Consider the following 21,372-nt stretch of genomic DNA (forward strand, 5'->3'; position numbering starts at 1 on the left):
CTCACAGAATAAACTAATTTGTGCTTCAAATATCTTGTTCCATTCCATATTTTCGAAGAACTTCCTTGTCCATATCTTACACTTTGTTTTTTTCCTCTGCAATTTGCAGAAACTGTTGAGCATACGTTTACTCCAACGCAAGCAACATCTGTGCCTGTATCATACTTATTAAAATGTGTTTGTAAAATAATTTGGTTCATCAGTTAATAAAAAATATTACTATAAAATGTGTTCACTTAAGATTTATCTAGTAGTTCATATATCAAAACCGTTCCCTTAAACTTTATAGAAATAAGAGAATAAGATGATGATGATGATGATGGACGACTGCTGAACGTCCACCGGCAAATTAATATGCATATTCAGGACGAGAACATGTTAATTTAATATGAAAAGATAACAAGCTTTGTATTAGACCGACACACTGAGCAGGATTATAACGTGCTAGTTCACAAGGTAACAGTCGGCAGGAAGACATGATAACTTACCCAGACACATTATTCTGATTTCGAGGCGATAAGTCTTTGCTCTTACACCTTAATGCCTGATGCTTAGCGGAGCAGCAGCAAATACCAATTTTAAAGTCTTTGGTTTGAACCGGACGTGGTTCGAACCCACGACCTTCAGCACTCGAATAAAGAAACCAAATAATTATTGTCAATATTTGATTTTTTTATTATTCATATTCCCTGAATTCATAGTAGCGAATTTGTAAAATAATTTGTAAAATGTCCAGTAACTATATACAATCACTGGTCATTTTTAGTGATTATATATATTCCACTAACGATTTTAGTGATTCGACATAATCCCTGAAAAATCCCTGATTACACAAATTCACTGTGATATAAACACACTGCAGTTATTCATAAATTATCAACAAAATATCAAAATATAGTACTAGTACTACTTTGGTCTGAGATTCTTTTACATTTCAAGAAAGTGTGGCACTTTCTTGAAAGAAAACACATCTTTTTAAGAAATGTTTTTAAATACAAAACGAATATAAAACACTGGTTATCTTTAATTCAATTCAATTCAAATCTTTATTGCCATAACATGATATATCTATAGCATGTGACACAACATATCAGATTATTATTTTTTTTTCATGCAATCAACGTCCTTTTCTGCGCGACTTCTGAAAACATAGCTGAAAATTCCACCAGCAGTTGTACCGATTGCAAACTTTGTACCAAGACCAAATCCAGCAGCTCCCGCAGATTGAAGTGTGGCGACAACTCCACCAGAAGCTACGCCTCCACCGTTGGCAACGGCTGACCAAGCCATAACTTTAGGTGCCAATGTCCCAGCTGCTATACCACACCCGGTAAAGCCAAATGCATAAAGTACAACGGGTACTGCACCTACTACACATGCCCCTGCTACGACTGGTCCTCCGTATTTCTTTGTTAAATACCAAACATCATTCGATGTCCAGCCTCCAATGTTTTGATCACTCATCTTCTATGTAGATAAAGTTAAAACCTATAACACACAAAAACTATGTATGGCTAATAGATTTAAATGAACATGTATTATAGGATAACATGTTTGTGCATATGATTATTCTTTTCGATAGTCATTGCAAAGGAAATATCAACCAAGCTTGTCTTATCATCTGTAAGATTGTCATTGAAAGATACTCTTTGAATTTTTGAAATACTACGGCTTTTCTACCTCAGGAATAGATTACATTAGCTGTATTTGGTAAAACTTTAAGACTTTTTAGTCCTCAATGGTCTTCAACTTTGTACTTATTATTTTATTTTTATTCGAGCGTCACTGATGAGTCTTTTGTAGACGAAACGCACGTCTGGTGCAAATACAAAATTTCAATCCTGGTACATGTATCTATGATGAGTTTATTTGCATGATTTGATAATAAATGTAAAAATACATCACTAACCAGTTTGTTTAAAGACTAGCAACTTCTAATTAAGGAATTTAACCGAAAAATGAATATCTGGCTAATATCGTAATAGACAATCTTAGTTTAAAAAGGTTGAGAATAAAGGACTGACTTGAAACCCTTCGTCGGTCCCAAACAGAAACTAAACGCGCTAATTCGGATAAAAGGGCCAACAAATATTCAATTAAATGCATACCTTAACGTGCTATCCATTATGAACTGACACCAGATATACATGTATTAAAAAATTAGTTGGTTAAATGGGTATCGTTTTAATTAAAGAACCCAACTAATAAATGTATCTCCGATAAAATATCTTTCAAATGTTGAATTATATCTTATTTTTAAAGGTAGCCTGTTATGAATAAATATTGTGTTTTCGTATTTCTTTTGTACTTTGAAGAAAAGAATCGTTTAAATAGTCTGACAGCTGACATATAGACATGCTTAACTTTGTTATAACCTTTATGATAAAATCATTTTGACAACAATCCAAAGATCTTGTAACCAAGAGATCATTTTTATATTCTGCCTCATGTATTTATTAACTTTATATATTTTAGTTTTTGTTTAAATTTAAACATATTGTATTCCTTTTAAAAGTATCTACTAAAACCAAACATAACATAAGGTACACGAAGATGTAAACAGAAAGTTTTGCTTAGTACTCTTTTTCATATATTTTGTTTTTTTTTCAATCACTGTTTTTTGGGTGATTAATTTTGACACTCTCATCATAGGCCTCAGAAACATTAACTATTACGACAATGAACTAATGTTATGTACGGTACAACCAACAGCAGACAACGCAGGCTAATCATTTACTCCCTTAGCAGTTTATATGATATGAAAATATAAAAAAATAAACTTGTAAACATTACCATACAATATCATTTAAATATAAAAAGGGTTCACCCGTTGATATTTTTTTGTCTTTCGATGAATAGATTGCTGTTCTGGTCATTCAACAAACCTCCCTCTGTACAAGTTGGTTTGTACAACCAATATTTACTCTAGTGTTCTTTGGAGCCATAATGAGCACCTTTTCTGAACTAATGAATAAATTTAATAGCAAAAGTTGTCGTATTACATTTAAAAAGGAATCGGACTACTACATTAGATTTGTATGTAGAATTAAAAGATATTGTAATAATGATGGTTACGGTTAAAATTAAACATTAAATAATTTTAATTTATATATACATCAATCAGATTTTAAGATTACAGGTGTAATTTAGTTTTGATATTTGTACTTACACGGTAGAAATGTATGTGTATCTCCTAGTTTATTCCCCCGGAATACTCGGTATAATTGTGTTTGATGTTTTTCAGGTCATATAATTAAACGCACGTGACACACATATAAGACATATTTATAGTATTGGGAATTTTGATAATTGTACATAAAAAATGAAAATAAAAATGCAAACAACTTTTATTAGTTTTTTAAAAAGCTTTTATTTCCATATTTAATAAATATATACTCAGACACAGAATGTGAAATTTTTCATCTATGGGTGCAACCAATATTGAGAACTTTCCAAACCCTTAAATGCGGCCCATAATAAAATTTAACTGTCCATGATTTAATTTCGAACATCTGCAAATGAAATCTCTGTATATGAGAGATTGAGATCCCATATTGTCACCCATCGGTTTGATCATGACAAATAAAAACATTAATTATTAAGGGAAAACTGTAGTATTCATTCTGCCATATGCGACAATACTAACATTTTCCAAATTTACCACTTTTTATAATAAAAACATGGACAAACCAGTTATGTTTGTTGTAAGCACTTTATTATTCTGTTTTAAAAATTGACGCCAAATAGTATCATGACCAACGGAGCTTGTTTATGTTATCTATGCCCAACGTCATTTTACACCAAATTTATGAAATTTTGGAAGTCTTTTCGAACAATTTCGAAATATTTCAATGGGTTTCAAAATTTAAATTGTAAGTAGACACACTGCAGTTATTCATAAATAAATAGAAAAATATGTTGTTTCCTTACATCCAATCACAGCGCTCATAAGTTGACTTCCTGCACCTGACTTGGGTACACAAAAGGCCGACCTAATGCTGGGAAAATGTAATACTACTATTTTCCGTATAGTCTAAATCGGTTATGTCATGATTAAGCAATAGGGGTCGGGATTTGTATAACAGATCTGTGATTATCTGTGACTAATATATTATACAATGTTTTGGTATTTTGATTGACGAAACAATAATTTGTTGTTTTTTTTTTAAACTGAAAGCGGTGATTGAATTGTGAAGTGTTTAAATAACTATTTTGGGTTAAACGTATTTGAAATTTGTATAACTGAATTCATAGTTAGATAAGTGTCAGATTAAATAGATACAACTTGTAAGGGGTTCCACTGGACCCTGTGTCTCGCTTTCAATTGCTGCTGCCAGTGTAAAAGTGTAATTTTCACTTAAAAAGTGAGTTCATTTATCAGTAAAATACAAAATATACATAATTAAAAAAAAAATCTTTAGATGTTTTTTTCATGGTCTTGAAGATTAGCTTCTGTCCAAGTTTCATATCAATCCATGGAGATTTTCAAATCAATCATTTAAAAAATAGTCCCAGACTCTCGTAAGTGTTAACTGTAAAAAGACTTAGTCCATCGATCAGAAAAATACTGAAAAGGAAAAGAAGTAAGATATTTTCAAAAGTTTGCCTCAGACATTATATCTTGATCATACAAAAAAACTCTGCCAAAGTATAAACAAAATCTATAAAAAACAAGGTCGTCCATTTATCAGTTAAATACGGAAATGTGAAAATAGAAATTTTCAAAAATTGCTCCGGGAACAGCTACTGTCTTTTGGTCATAAAAAAGCTTCTGTTCAATTTCCTTAAATCCAGGAAGGTTTGACAGAGTTATTGATTATAAAAAACTTTAACCACAAGCTGAACTTAAATGCAGACGCCGCTGACGTCGAGGAAGGAATCTAGGATCTCTTTGTCTCGCTTTCGCAACATAAATGTCGCAGACTCGAAAATAAATCAAAATAAATTTTAATATACAGCGAGACATAGAGGACTCCATTAATGTGTTTAAATCAAAGACCATGATTGTAATTCGTAGTGGAAAGAGCTTATATTAGACCACATAATTCATTTTGTGTTTGGTAGAAGATTGGAATATGGATGATTTACTCATAGAATAACTAATCAAAGATGAGCGCAGGAGTTTGTTATCAGTGTTGTTCGGTCACCAGTTGAATATTTTTCGATATTTTAATTGTTTGATTAGTTATTCTTTTTATTTCACTAACATTGGCTAAAAATGGAAATAAAGTAGAAAACGCTACTTTTTCTACGCATTCATAGTTTGCTTTTATGCAACTTCGTCGATAACGTCTTGACAAATTCTTTTATTGTATGACGACTGAGGAGTGAAATTATCGTGTTTACTTCACATGTGAAATTATCGGTTTTTGTTTCACTGGGAATCACGATAATTCATTGCAACCAATGAAATAAACCTCAATAATTTTCAATAGAAACACGGTGACAGCAACATAATGATCTTGTCATCCACAAATTATTAAATTGTGCATTTTTTTTTAAAGATGTCTGCCAATCTGCCCAAATTTCACTGCCAAGTATAATAAAAAGCAAATAATATTCAAACCAAATCTTTTAAAATATATAAAATGTAAGCCAACGTTTTAAGTAAGTCATGAAGTTATATCAGACCTTTCTTTTTTTTCAAAATGACGGAAAATTTCAAAATGGCCGCCAAAAGGTGAAAATGAAGAAAACTAAGACAACACTTTGCTGATATTACTTATATCAGGAACTGCGGAACCTTCTTCGGCACCTGCAATCATCCCCGGTTTTCGTGGGGTTGGTGTAGCTCATTTTTTTTATTTATTTGTAATGATTTCTTGACTGCTGTTAGTATTTTTTTGCGGATTCTTTTATACATTTTCTTATCTGGTTTTGTTTTATTAATGATTTTTGAGTGCCTTAGTATTTTCTCAATCTTTTTTAATTAAAGAAACCAAATGTTTTCAATGCAGTTTTTAATTTTTTTTCTTAAGGATAGCCCATTTAGTCCACTCCCCACAAAATTGTAAACAGCGCCGTACATTAAATCATTATCCTAGCGCATGCATTTTATCTACTGTGGTATTCGGTTTACATCTGTCAACCATATTTTATTAGCTCATTAAAATACTGATATATTTGTGATAAATGTCCAATAGGGTATATGCCATCCACAGGCTCTCGAAGTAGCATTCTGCGTAAAAGGGCGAAACATTCCCCCGCTTTAATAGTCAAAGGTACCAGGATTATAATTTAATACGCCATATGCGCGTTTCGTCTACATTAGACTCACCAGAGACGCTCAGATCAAAATAGTTATAAAGCCAAACAAGTACAAAGTTGAAGAGCATTGAGGACTCAAAATTCCAAAAAGTTGTGCCAAAAACGGCTAAGGTAATCTATACCTGGGATAAGAAAATCCTTAGTGTTTTGAAAAATTCATATTTGTAAACAGGAAATTTATAAAAATGACCATACAATTGATATTCATGTCAACACCGAAGTGCTGACTACCGGGCTGGTGATACCATCGGGGACGAAACGTCATTCCTGAGGTAGAATATCAAGTGCTTTACCTGATTGCGTTATATCATTTGAAAGGCTGATTGAATATAGTTATCAAAGGTACCAGGCTTATTGTTTAATACGACAGACGCGCGTTTCGTCTACATAAAACTGATCAGTGACGCTCAGATCAAAATAGTTGTAAAGGCAAACAAGTACAGAGTTGAAGAGCATTGAGGACCCAAAATTCCAAAAAGTTGTTAATTATAATTGCCATTTCTAGACAAAACACCATTGTGCGGTTTTGATTGTCAATCTGATTGCCCTACCTTCTCCTTCTACAAGTCTGTGGGTGCTATCACTATCGGGAAAAAGAGGAATGGGTTATATAAACTAAAATTGGATTGTATTCGTGGTCATGTATGGCACAGGCATTCCATAACAGTCAACTAAAAGAAATACAAACTCTGAGATAGCGTATCAACTTGTACTACAGTAATTTTACCGATGTTCAAATCTCAGAACGTGATTAAAAAGACAAATCAAGGTCACAAACAAATCAAGCCGCTGGTGTGTTCATGTTTCGTACCAGGGACATTATAAACCTCAGGAATACATTATCTCAGATGTATTTTGCAAACTTTATGGAATTTTTGGTCCTCAATGCTGTTCAATTCGTACTTTATTTGGCCTTTTTTTTTAACTTTTTTGATTCGAGCGTCACTGATGAGTCTTTTGTAGACGATACGCGCGTCTGGCGCAAATATTAAATTTCAATCCTGGTATCTATGATGGGTTTGTTTTAGCTTACTATATGGTATGGGTTTTGTTCAATTCTATAGTCGTAGTCCGTATGGTAACCTGTAATTGTTCATGTCTTTTTACTTTCGTATTTATGGTTAGTTAAGTCATTGGCCACAATATCACATCTCTTTATTTGTATATCAAATTCTTCAAAGGATATCAATCACAAATATGATTGATTTTTTTGGGAAACTTTAAATCGTCTGAAAGGTAGAATGCCACATTCTAATAGTAAATTCCTCAGTATAAAAAATTACCCAAAAATATAATCTAAATATGTTTATTACATTTTCTGGTGTTAAGAATTTCACATTTTAAAAATATGATTTAGCATTCGAAAAGTATTGGTCTAATAAAAACAATATATTTAAAACATTTGATATCATTTTCGTTTCTTAATACATTCAATGTCATATTCTGCGCATCCTCCAGCAAAAAAGCTGTACGTCCCGCCAATTGTGGTAAACATTGCAGTCTTTCCAGCCATGCTTAATCCAGCAGCCCCTACAGATTGACAGGTGGCAACAACTCCTCCGGCTAATACGCCTCCGCCATTGTAGACGGCAAACATTGACATTAGTTTAGCTGCCGCTGATCCAGCTGCTATACCAGCTCCAGTAAATCCAGCTACACCAAGAACATACGGTGTTACAGCTACTGCACATACCCCCAATAACGCACCAACTCCATATTTTTTTGTTGCACACCAAAGATCATCTGAGGTCCATCCGTCTTTTTCTGTTGACTCAGCATCGCCTAACGAGATAAAGTTTAAAATATAACCCATTTTTGACTAATTGTTACAAAAATACAGAAACTAGATGATTATATATAAGAGCATCATATTCATAGGCTACTAACTCCCATATCATATTTAAACACATCATGTTGTTGATAATCACATTTAGTAAGGGAAGTACTTTATAAATCGTTTTTTTCAGATGTCGTTACTTTTTTTTACCGTTTACAATTTTTGATATGAGCGTAACTGATGAGTATGTTTTAAAGTCAGAAAGCGAATCTGGCGTACTACATTTAGAGCCTGTTATCTATGATGAGTTTAGTTTCGTTGAAATTAAATATTATATAGTGAACGTCACCAGCGATTGAGCAACATTAATGCAAATATTCCAACCGTTTAAAATCATGAAGTGTTTAAAAGAATTAAAAACAATTGTCCCTGCTCGATAGATTATACAATGTTTATTTGATTAAACTTCACATATATCTTAAAGGCTGTTTCAATATATATATATATATTGTTACAATGTCAGTTGTTTAAAAGATTTAATGACAATACAAATTGTCTTTCTCGTATTTAAAAACCGTTCTTTATAATCGTTCCATCAGGATCACCATGATTGCATATTGAAAGAAGGCCACACCAGGATATTTTTTCTATTCCTAGTATTACAAAGTATTATTGTAAGACCGAAATAATTTGTTGTTGCATATTTGCAATGTTGACGAATAGTGAAAAAAATATTCTCAAAATGCACCAGTAGCTGCTTAATGCATTATGTATGTGTTGCAATGGGTTACTGTATACCACAGGTCTTCGTTATTCATAACGATTGATTTGTTTATTCATTGCGAGGATTTGAACTAGGTCCTTTTTTGGTTGTTGTTTTATAGCAAACAATAGCTTTATCATTTGAAAATTTGTCGTTTGATTATAATTGAATATAATCGACTCTACTATAACACATTATAATTCTTAGCTTTTATTGATATAAAATGTTTTGATTTTTACAATTTCAATCAAGAAAGTTGAACAACAAACTGAACTGCTGTTGCCTCATATATGATATACATATAGTACCTTGAACAGGGGTACCCAAAAGAACAATTAATACACAGACTGTAATATATCTTCGGTCCATTGTTGCTTTAATATACAATGGTCTTTGTATATTCAATACTGCAATAAAACATACAAAATTGTAAAGAAAAAAGTAAGAAGACTTAAAACGATGTTAAAAAATATTAGGAAGAAAGTAGGCACAATGTGCCAAAAAAAGAGATTGCTTCTATAAAAACATACACAGAAATCAAAACCTTTAGCAACACCAATCCTTAATGACCCGGGTTCGATAAAGGTTTCTCTGTACCTCAAAAGATAGTCGCTGCGAAATGCTATCCATATCAAATATGGTCTTCTGTATTGTGAATTGCAATTGGCCACAACAAATTATATTATGCTATTATAAAGTAATCAGCAGTAATTCCTCTGCTTCCAGATAGAACAATTAAACAGATAGTGATTTAAAATAAGCATGTTTTTCCTGTTATATTTGATTCATTTATTTGCAATTCTGAACTGTATGCGAATAATAATCAACATAATCGTGGAGGCTTGAATCTAAAACGTTTATGGGCGAATATAGAATGAAAAGTTCTTGCCAATGGAGTAACCGGTTGCGTCGACAGGCTAAGCGTGTAATGCAATACAAGCTATCGTGCGAAACCGCACTCAGTCAAAATGTCACAATTTAACAAGAAATGTTAAAACTTATGTTATAAATAAAAACCAATCTCTTTTTGCAACACATGTTTATCTTCATCACTCGTAGCAAATAGTGAAGACAGAGTAGGTTTCAAAGGAAAAAATGTCTTTAGTTTGAAGTTTTTCAGATTTGTATATCACGATCAATATGATTTTTTAGTAAATTGATGTACAAATTACCTGTTTTTGTACAAACGAACCTTCGCCGTATCTTTAGCTCCCACAGCAGTTGTTTCGGATTATCATAAATAACCAATACTGTGTTGTTGATTTCAATTTAATTGAGTTCTAACTTTAATTTAATAACCATTGATATGTTTAAAATTAACTTGTATAACTCGAATATCAAAAATTTATTATTCAATTCTATATCAAAATTAGAATTGTAAAGATTTAATCTTAATCTAGGTTTTAAAGTGGTACTTACATTGACAAATATATTGTATCTGAGTAAGTTATTCCCTCGGTTTAAACCTCTGTTTGATTTTATGTTTTGATGTTTACAATTTATATAATCAGCTGTTTGTACACGTGATACGAACATGTATATTTAGTTTTTATCCATATATATTTTTGGAAAAACTTTTGGTGCATAAGTCTTGAGAATTTACATTAAGAATATGTATCTAAAGTTTGCAATATCTAAACAGATTTTCAAAATTTTTTATACACAATCAGTAGAAATGCAGACAACTTATATTTGATTTTTTTAAAGCTTTAATTCGGCATTTGATAATTTTTTTTCCTTATTTGCGTATAGACAGAAGAAGACTGTATTTGCTTGTCCATTATGTCAATCCCGATTGCAATATTTCATGAAGACAAGACAATATGAATAAAATGGACAACGTGGTTTTCCTATACGTACATTGAATGTAAATGATTCAGTTTAAACTAATGTTATGCTTTGCAGGATTCATGGTTTCTAATAGAAAAAGAAAAGAGAGAAGAAAAACAAAAGAAAGGAGAAAAAGTCAAACTTATTGAACCATGAAATTTACAACAAAACTAAAAGTTGAGCAACACGAACTAAACAAAAAGGAGAGGAACCTACGTGCTTCCGAATGGTCAACCTTTTCAGATATTATACTGGCATTCGTAGTGTTGCTCATGGCTAGTAAAACATTGGTTAGTAAGTCTGATTCGATGATGTCATAATTGTGCAAAAGGGATCGGGACCGGTATAACAGAGTCGTGGTTATCTGTGACTGAAATGTTCCTAAATAATTTGGTATATTGGTCGACGTTCCCCTTTGGCATATGTACAAAATGCTACGTCACTTTTATTCTGTATTTTTATTGATTAATATTATAGCACTTTAAAAAAACCTCGTAACACAAATACCTACAGAAGGGGCTACAAATCTTTATTGAAAATCAAAACCAGCGTTAATGCTTAATCCTCTATAACAATTTTACTTTTATTTTTATAAATTTACTGTTTGAGTATGAATACTAAGGATTTTCTTATCTCAGGCATAGACAACCTTAATCGTATTTGGCACAACTTTTTTGGAATTTTGGGTCATCAATGCTCTTCAACTTTGTAATTGTTTGGCTTTCTTACTATTTTGTTCTGAGCGTCACTGATGAGTCTTTTGCAGACGAAACGCACGTCAGGCGTATCAAATTATAAGCCTGGTACCTTTGATAACTATTACCACCTAAATAGAGGTGAAAGATACCAAAAGACATGAAAAACTATTGTTGCGTCGGAAGCATTGCAATTCAACCCATTTTTGTTTAGTAAAGTTGTTCAATCTATAGTTGTTGTGTTTTTAGGTGCAATATTGTTTGTCTTTTTATTTTTACAAGGTCATTATGTTGTAAGTGGACTAAAAGCAAATTGCGCCATATGCATTGGAAAAAAAGAAAATCGACGAAAAGGCAAATAACGGTCTTCAAAACACTACATATACAAACAGTAGACTTTTCTTCATGTTGTACACGGTTTTTTTTTTGGTTGTGGTAAGTAAAGTTTGGTTGATAGTTTCACTCCGAGGAAGTTGTCACACTCGATAAAAAGATGACTGGGTTGTATAATTGAAAATTAGATCGTATTTGTGGTCATCTTTAACTTGATGCAGGTATTTCATAATTGTATAAAAAGAAATCCTGATATGAAACGGGTAACATTTAGTCATTTTGTTTCTATGCATGTTGCATTGTTGTTTGTATTTTGTTCACTTCAGAGTTCTGTTTTTTCGTTGTTTTCCTCTTATAGTTGATGTGCTTCCCTCGGTTTCAAATTGTTACCCGGATTTGTTTTCTCTCAGTTGATTTATGACTTTTGAAAAGCGGTATACTACTATGGCCTTTATTTAGAATGCTCTTCAACTTAATACGTGTTTTGGCTTTCTAACAATTTTGATCTGAGCGTCACTGATGAGTCTTATGTAGACCATACGCGCGTCTGGCCTATCAAATTAAAAGCCTGGTATCTCTGATAACTAATTAGAAATATATATTCTACATGCACGGAATTTAGCTAATTTGTGCATTATCTGTCATGAACGCTGTACCTTCCATCCTTTGATTGTTAAGGTTTATGTAAATTGACCCTTATATTTATTTTTTTTCACCTTTTTTGTACCAATGATATATGTAGCTTACTATATGGTATGGGTATTTCTCATTGTTATAGTCGAAGTACGTAAGGTAAACTGTAATTGTTCACGTCATTATCATTGTCTTCTAGGTAAGTTCTTGCATTGTCAATCTTAACATATCTCCTTATTTTCATATTAAATTCTTCAAAAGACACTTAACCCAAATATACTTTAGAAATTTATAATCGTCTGAAAAGAATAATGATTCACTTTAATAGTAAATTTAGAAGTAGAAAAAATCTACAAGAATTATAATCTAAATATTTTAATTACATTTTCTAGTTTTCACATTTTAAATAGATGCTTCAACATTCGAAAAGTATTGGTCTATTAGAAAAATTTATTTAAAACATAGGACATCATTTTTGCTTCTTTATACATTCAATGTCATCTTTTGTGCAACCTCCAACTAGATAACTGTACGTCCCGCCAACTGTGGTAGCCATTGCAGCCTGTCCACCAAGGCCTAAGCCAGCAGCACCTACAGATTGAAGGGTGGCAACAACTCCTCCGGCTACTACGCTTCCACCATTGTAAACGGCAAACATAGACATTAATTTAGCTGCCGCTGATCCAGTTGCAATTCCAGCTCCGGCAAAGCCAGCTGCACCAAGAACATAGGGTGAAACAGCCACTGTACCTATCCCCAATAATGCACCACCTCCATATTTCTTTGTTGCACACCAAACACCATCTGTAATCCATCCTTTATTTTCTTTTGACTTAGCACCGCCTATTGAGATAAAGTTTAAAAAATAAACCTTTGTTTTCCAATTGTTCCAAAAAGTGCAGAAACTAAGTGTTTATATATAAGGGCATCACATTGATATGCTACTCATTCCCATTGTTATATTATGTTATCAATTAAAACATTTATTAAGATTTGATTCGAGCGTAACTTAATTAAAGGTCACATGCATACGAATTTAATAAGGTCTAGTTATTCCATTGCAAGTGATGTTTCCTAGCATATTTTGTCAAAATTGAATCAAACTGGCATCTAATGGATTGATTATTTCACTTTTTCAATTTCATTACTGATTGGACAAAACAAAATCATATTCTTCTTTTATATCTCGTAGCTACGTATCCCCTAAAGGACTTTTTGTTAACAACATACGCAAGCACATCATGGACAAAAAAGTCAGTAATCTGTATTTAAAATCTTATAACGAAAATCATTGTAATAAAGACTGTGGGTTATCGGCAAGAAAAATTGCTTTGAGCAACATTTCCCTTTGGCATATGTACAAAATGATACATCACTTTCACTTTTATTCTACATTTTTGTTGCTTTATTATAAGAGCCTAATTGCGTAACTAACATGCCTCTAGGAGGCCCATTAACTTTAATTGAAACTAAATACCACCAAATCAATTCACGTCACATATGGTTGCATACGAAAAAGGGTAAACAGAAATATTCCCTTGAATTTGACAGTTGTAGGAAATAAACCCTACAGATCTTTCAGTCAAATAAATCTGAGTCATAAATGTATATCTTGTGTGTTTCAGAACACTTTTCTTTTTTTCATTTGGTGTTTCTACAGAATATTTTGGAAACTTGAGGTTACATGGTAACTAAAGCATGTACACAGAAAACCAGGGGCGAACATTTTATTGGTTTTTATCTTATATGCAATGAAGTATTATGTGAAATTTAAACTATAGTACTGGACACTTTACTCATGCCAAGCACTTGTTTATTTGAACCAAAATTAAATTCTGCACAATTTTTTGACAAGTGAAAATTTAACGAAGACTTGAAGCGGAAAATATTGGGGGTATTACACCTAATATAGAAAGCTTCATATTCACCTTTGACCTAGTATGTACTCTCATTTGTTAAAATTCCATGCTTTGTAAGTGAAAAAGTACAAAAATTTATAGTTTGTGTGGATTGGGTTTCAATAGATCATTTTAAGAGACAATTGCCTTAAAATAGGACTATACCAGGATATTTGTAGACAGAGCAAGCCGTACTCAGCGTTTTGGGTAGCTTTTTCTGACTTTTTCCCTTATTTCTTATATTTTGTTTGATAAAAGACTTTTTCCAAAGTAAAACAAGTAACAAATATACTGTTATAAGTGAATGGAATTTTTTGGAAGCAGTTACAACAATTTGTTCTCTAAAAGGAAACATTTTTATGTCCCTCTCTGGAGCACGGCGAAAATTAAAGTTTTACAGAAGCACTTTTATAAACATCCATGGAGTCAGTAATCTTTTATACGAATAGTTCATTCACTTTGAATACTTCAATTACTCATTTATTATCACATTTCTTGCATAAATGTGTTTTCACCCCCAAAAATTGATTTATTGCCGTAGAAAGTTGAGATTTTTAGGAAATGAGAGGTATAACTGAACCAAAATGGCCGTTATGATGAAGACAAATAGGTCTATTAGTGGTATTTACCATCCTAGAGTAATCTTTTGTGTCATAGTCAACTGTTTGTGCACATATGATATGAATATTTTATTATTTTTTGGTCCATACTATATTCTATCATGATGCGACTAGATTTAGATTTTTCAAAGAAATTTGTCTCAAATCGCTGTATATGTCATTTTACATTATACTAGATTGTTCTCAAACTATTGAACTTATTATGACAAAACTTGACAGTAATGTTTAAAATAATCAGTATAACATAGGGGAAAAAATCTCATTCACAGTATTCAACAAAAAATGTCTTTAGGTGTAATACCACCAAATCGTTGTACGTCATATCCGGTTGCAGACGAAAAAGGGTAGAAAAAAATTACCCTTAAATTTGACAGCTGTAGGTAAAAAATCCTACATTTCATTGCAGTAAAATATTTCTGAGTCTTAAACACGTATCTTGCGTGTTTCAGAGAACTATTCTTTTTTCATTTGGTATTTATTTAGATTTTTTTTTCGAAACTTGAGGTTATATGGTTACTAAATACAATTTAAAATGAAAATGGGTAATGTGTCAAAGAGAAATAACCCGACCAAAGAGCAGAAAACAGCCGAAGGCTACCAATGGATCTCCAACACAGCGAGAAAATCCCGCACCCGGAGGCGTGCTTCAGCAGGCCCCTAACCAAAAATATGTACTAGTTCAGTAATAATGGACGTCATCCTTAACTCCGATATATATATATATGTGAACTAAAATAAAAAAAAAAAGACTAACAAAGGCCAGAGGCTCCTGATTTGGGACAGGCGGCGGGGTTAAACCTTTTTTGTGAGATCTCAACCCTCCCCCTCCTCATATACTTCTAGCGATGTCAGAATAGATAACAAAAGAAACTAAACAAAATGGCAATGATACATAAATTAACAAAGGACTACTAACAGTTACTGACATGCCAGCTCAAGACATCAATTAAACCGATAGAAATATTATGTCTTCATCATATGAATATCAAGCACAATCCCTCCTGTTAGGGTTTTAGTATCATACCATCATAAAATATATGAGAATAACATAACCTGTACATAGCTTGTTCACATGAAAAAAGGGATGAAAATTTGATGGGTTAACTTCCAGTGATGATTATAATCTTATATGCAATAAAATGTAATGTGAAATGTTCACTGTACTACTGGACAGGATCAAACCTTACGCATGCCAAGTAGTTCTTTATTTGAAAAAAAAGTAAATTCTGTACAATTTTTTTAAAAGTAAAAATTTAACAAAAACTAATTGAGGAAAACAATGGTGGTATTACACCTTAATGCCTTATCCTTTATTACTGTAAACCTTAGATAATATATCAGCAGTTTGATACATAATGTTATATAACTATCCTTCATGGGAATATTTAATTGTGTGATCATATTATTTTCAGTGTGTGATAAATCTTGATACTTTATTCTTTGGCGACACATCAACCAAAATACAACTTAATGATCCGATAAACGGTTCAACAATATACCATTTAAAAAAGGCGGATGATATCTAAAGACGTCAAAACGTTGACACCTCAGAAGCACCGGAGTTTGTGAAGTTCGTGTTGCTCAATCTTTAGTTGTTTTTTAAGGTTGTTTGTCTTTTTATATTGAATTAGTCCCTATGTTGTCAGTCGAACTGAAACGGAAAGTGTTTTAAGTTTTGTTCAGAATATTCTATTAGGTTCTTCAGTAGACAATGGACTTACTTTTAGTTTTTTTTATGCACTCATAATCCTTATTTGAGCACCCTCCACTAACATAGCGGTATATCCCACCAGCTGTGGTACCAACTGCAGCCGTCGCGCCAAGACCCAAACCAGCAGCTCCTGCTGACTGAAGGCCGGTTACAACTCCTCCGGCAACTACTCCACCGCCATTAGCAGCAGCTGATATTGCCATCGCCTTTGCTGCTAATGATCCAGCTGCTATACCTGCACTGCCAAAACCAGCTCCACCAAGTGCAATGGGTGCTAAAGCAACTGCACCTGTCCCTATTACCACTGCTCCTCCAAACCTTCTTTGCAACACACAAAACATCATCTGAAGTCCATCCTTTATTTGGTTCCCACTCTGCCTATGAACGTACAAATCAAATAAAATTATAAATATGCGTTTGTCTTTGGTTGATTGTAAATCAATTATATGATTAGATATGAGAGCATACCTCTATCAGCTACTCATTTCGAGTGCATTACATACAGTTACTATTGTATGTACAACATTATCGAAAAATGTTCTATCAAGGTCGGTTTCAACTTGTGATTTGTAATTATGGTACTTTTGTTTGAAGACTTGCCAACGTAAATTGGGGATTGACGAGAGCAAAGGCAGTCTTAGTGCCAACGCAAAAAGTGAGCCTATAAAAATGCTCTTTGCAATTATCAAATCAAAGTTACTGGTCACAACTCTTCAAATACATTACTGCTACCCTTTTTTTATTTTTGAAATACTTAGGCTTTTCAACCTCAGGAATAGATTAGTTTGTTGTATTTTGCAAAACTTTAAATAATTTTCGGTCCGCAATGCTATTCAACTTTGTACTTTACTTGGTCTTTTAAACATATTTTTGATTCCAGCGTCACTGATGAGCCTTGTGTAGACGAAACAGGTGTTCTGTTATATATGATGAGTTTATTTGCAATGAATGTACGATATTCAAAATTATACATTTGAAATATTTTTTAAAGGTCGACTGTGATTGCAACAACGTTTTTACAAATGACACAGACCATTAATAGAAGACATTCAATAAAACTTGAGTTTTCTATCTAAAACATCCAAGGAATATCACTCTCCAAAAATGGTTAATTCAACTATTTTCATATGTTTTATTACAAAACTTTATGATTTGCTATTTGATGGTAGTTAGGGACCTCGTTAAAAGCACCGACATATTAGTAGTAGAACACTTACTAGAATCCGCAATGAAACGACGTATTTCGTTTTTTTTTATGTAATGCAGGTAACCAATAGGGAGCTTCAAATGTTCAAAGGAGGCCTTAAGCTGAGCTGTGGTAGTGACATGATTGTTTACTTTATGACTCTCTAGTTTAGTTTCGTTTAAACATATTTTTATGTATTTAAGCTGGGGTTACTGTTTAAATCTATATTTTTCACGATTACTTATGAAAATCAAAAATATTGCATTAAAACAGTTCGACGTAGTCTTGTCATCGGAATTTCCACTGTATTTTGGTAAAAAGACGTACCAAGTTAGTTATCAATTCTCAGACTTTCTTTTATTTTCATTTGTATTTTTATCCCCAAATTAAACAAAAATTGATGATCCACGAAAAATTGTATTCTTAAAATGAAGATTAAGTTTTTATTGTATGTTTGAGTGTTTCTATATTTCACGTCTCATTTAGACGTGGATTGATTGATTAATTTAGATGATTATTGTTTATTTTGTTTGCCATTATATAAATTACCTCGAACAGGTGTACCAAAGAGAACAAACAATACGCAGACTGTAATATACTTTTGTTCCATTGTTGGTTTGATGTACAATGTTTGTTGTATGTATTCAATACTGCAAAAAAAAGCACCCAATAAACTCATGTGTACAAAACGGTAAGTAGACACAAAACGACTCAAAAACTATGAGGTAAAAAGAAAAAAAAAGACAAAATCGAAAACAAATTGGCAACGAAATATGAATATAAATAAAAACCCGTACAAAATGGATATTTAACGATCGGATCAAGCCAGGTTTAAAAGTCAAACTCTTTTTGTATTTTGTTCGAAAGTTGAAGAGTACTTAAAAAACATTCCAAAAGTTGTGCCAAAATAAGACTTTATAAGGCTTTCTATACATCTGAGTTGAAATAAAGAAACATAGTAATCAATTTAATTGATTAGAATTTATGAACAAATAGATTTACAAGATGACGTATGATGATATTCCATGTCAAAAGACTGGTGACCATCAGGGACGATTGTCTTCATAAATCGCCACAAAAGTATTTTTCACAATGATTAATTTCTAAATGGACAATTCCAAAGTTCCATTTGAAAGTTGACAATATTCAAAACAATTATGAGAAAAGTAAAAATATAAATTAGTTGCTTTCATTCGTTTAACTTAAATTCGAGTTTATAGAACTATGACTTATCCATACCAAACATTTAAAATCTGCAATTTAATCACAATAAAGTTATATTGGTACTTACATGAAACATATATTGTATCTGTGTAACTTATTCCCTCGGTATGAACCTGTATCCGTATGGTTAACATGGTTAATGTACGTATTTATATAGCTAGATAAATGAGCAAGTATTTGTTACAATGATAAATTTCAAAATGGACCAGTTAAAAGTTCCTTTTGAAATTTGAGACTTTTCAAAACAATTATCATATGAGCAACAATTATTTTGAATTATTCAAATAAGATACACGATTCTACAGACAAAAGTCATGCATTGCAGTTGCTTCACGAACAGATAGATAGGTTTATTATAAACAAACATTATGTCGATGATTTCAATTTAGTATCTTTCATATATACGTAGGACTCCGCTGAAGTGCGGTGGACTACGCCGAAGTGCGATAGTCTGTACGCTGATGTGCGATGGTCTGTTTGACTCATGATTGCTAGTTTTAAATCTTCCTACGTGTTTATTATCATTGAATAGTAGATTTTTTTTTATAGTTTTAGTTAGTATATAAATTAACATTCATTATTGTTTATGGCTGTCCTTGATTACAGTCCAATACTAGATGACAGATAGTCCTAGTGGAAAGTAAATTTTTCTCTCGATATCTACAAAAGGTTCTGTTTTATGTACGATGGAGCGTTACATTCTCTAAATACATGCGGTTCCGAAGACAGACTCTCCTCGTTATAACATTACGGTAAACGAGGAACTCATGATCGAAGAAACGTATAGATAAAATACAGAATTATATAGAAATAAGAAGATGTATAAGTCACTTATCGACTTAAAAACCTTAACAACTGCTTTAACATACAAATTAACATCTACATCGGCATGAAAAGCATTGGAAATGTAGTTTGTGTAGACCCTAGCACTACCACCACCGCACTTCGGCGAAGCTATCAACAAGATAACGTCACAATGCCACCAACGCCCTTCAGCGTGATTAAAACCACACTTCAGCGTAAAACCATAGCACCTCAGCGTGACCATTGCGGTTCGGAGTACCATCGCGGTTCAGATTCCTACATATATATGAAACATAAATCAGTTGTTTAATGTTCGATAACATAAAAATTGATTTATAGAGTTATGTTTTATTCATACCAAAAAATCAAATTCTACGATTGAATCACAATCAAGTTATAACATTGGTACTAACATGGAATATATATTGTGTCTGTATAAGCTATTCCCTCGGTTTGAACCTTTATCCTTATGTTTGATGTGACGTATTTATATGGGTAGATTAACGAGGTCATAAATGAGCACAGGGCACGTACGCATATTTGTTTATGTTGATGTTTTTAGATAGTATTTGAAAACCTCATGTGTTTTTGAAAATTTACATCAAAAACGAAAGTATAAATTTCCACAAGGTTAAACTTGATAAAGTTACGATACTGTTGTCAGCTGGTCATTAAAGGTTGCATATTATGGCTTTAATATTGATTCACTTATAGGGTCTTTCCAGAAATAAACACATGTATTATAAAACCAGTTGTTGGCATGATAAGGGTTATGTTATTCTCATATATTTTATGATGGTATAATACTGAACCCCTAACGGGAGGGATTGTGCTTGATATTCATATGATATTCATATGATGAAGACATAATCTTTCAATCCGTTTAATTGAGGTCTACAGCTGGCATGTCAGTAACTGCTAGTAGTCCTTTGTAAATTTATGTATCATTGTCATTTTGTTTAGTTTCTTTTGTTACCTATTCTGACATCGGGCTAGGACTTCTCTTAAACTGAGTTTTACTGTGCGTAAAGTTGTGTGCTTGTTTTTTCTACATTGGCTAGAGGTATACGGGAGGGTTGAGATCTCAAAAAACATGTTTAAACCCGTCGCATTTTTGCGCCTGTCCCAAGTCAGGAGCCTCTAGCCTTTGTTAGTCTTGTATGATTTTTAATTTTAGTTTTTTTTTATATATATTTTTCGAGTTTAGTATGACGTCCATTATCTCTGAACTAGTATACATTTTTGTTGAGGGGCCAGCTGAAGCACGCATCCAGGTGCGGGATTTTCTCGCTGCATTGAAGATCCATTGGTAGCATTCGGCTGTTATATGCTCTTTAGTCGGGTTGTTGTCTCTTTGACAAATTCCGCTTTTCCATTCTCAATTTTAGTTATTCAGACATGCTTTAAGAAAGTGCATTAGATACGAATTTATTTATACAAGCATTCATGCGTACTTTTCAAGTTAAAATTTAATGCCATTATTAGAAAACTCTGCTTCTCTGAGAATGACTGGGGTAGGTTCCGGTATGAAGTACGATGACATTCCCAGCTTTATGACTTAAAGTAATTAATGATGTACCTTGTCTTATTATCAATTCAGATAACAGTAATAGAATTTAAAATTTCATACA

At 32.5% G+C, this 21,372-nt stretch overlaps 1 protein-coding gene and 1 long non-coding RNA gene across 2 annotated transcripts in view; both read right to left on the reverse strand.

The window, feature by feature from the left end:
* Window positions 1–21,372, reverse strand: part of LOC127718520 (interferon alpha-inducible protein 27-like protein 2) — an 83,858-nt gene that overhangs the window by 25,666 nt on the left and 36,820 nt on the right. The gene's annotated exons all lie outside the window — the stretch shown is intronic.
* On the reverse strand, window positions 1,008–3,301 carry LOC127718524 (uncharacterized). Its single transcript, XR_007989871.1, has 2 exons — window positions 3,170–3,301; window positions 1,008–1,488 (listed from the first exon to the last, which is right to left on the reverse strand). It is a non-coding gene; the product is annotated as an uncharacterized LOC127718524 (long non-coding RNA).

This window comes from Mytilus californianus, unplaced genomic scaffold (assembly GCF_021869535.1).
Source record: "Mytilus californianus isolate M0D057914Y unplaced genomic scaffold, xbMytCali1.0.p SCAF_10, whole genome shotgun sequence".
NCBI classification, from domain to species: domain Eukaryota; kingdom Metazoa; phylum Mollusca; class Bivalvia; order Mytilida; family Mytilidae; genus Mytilus; species Mytilus californianus.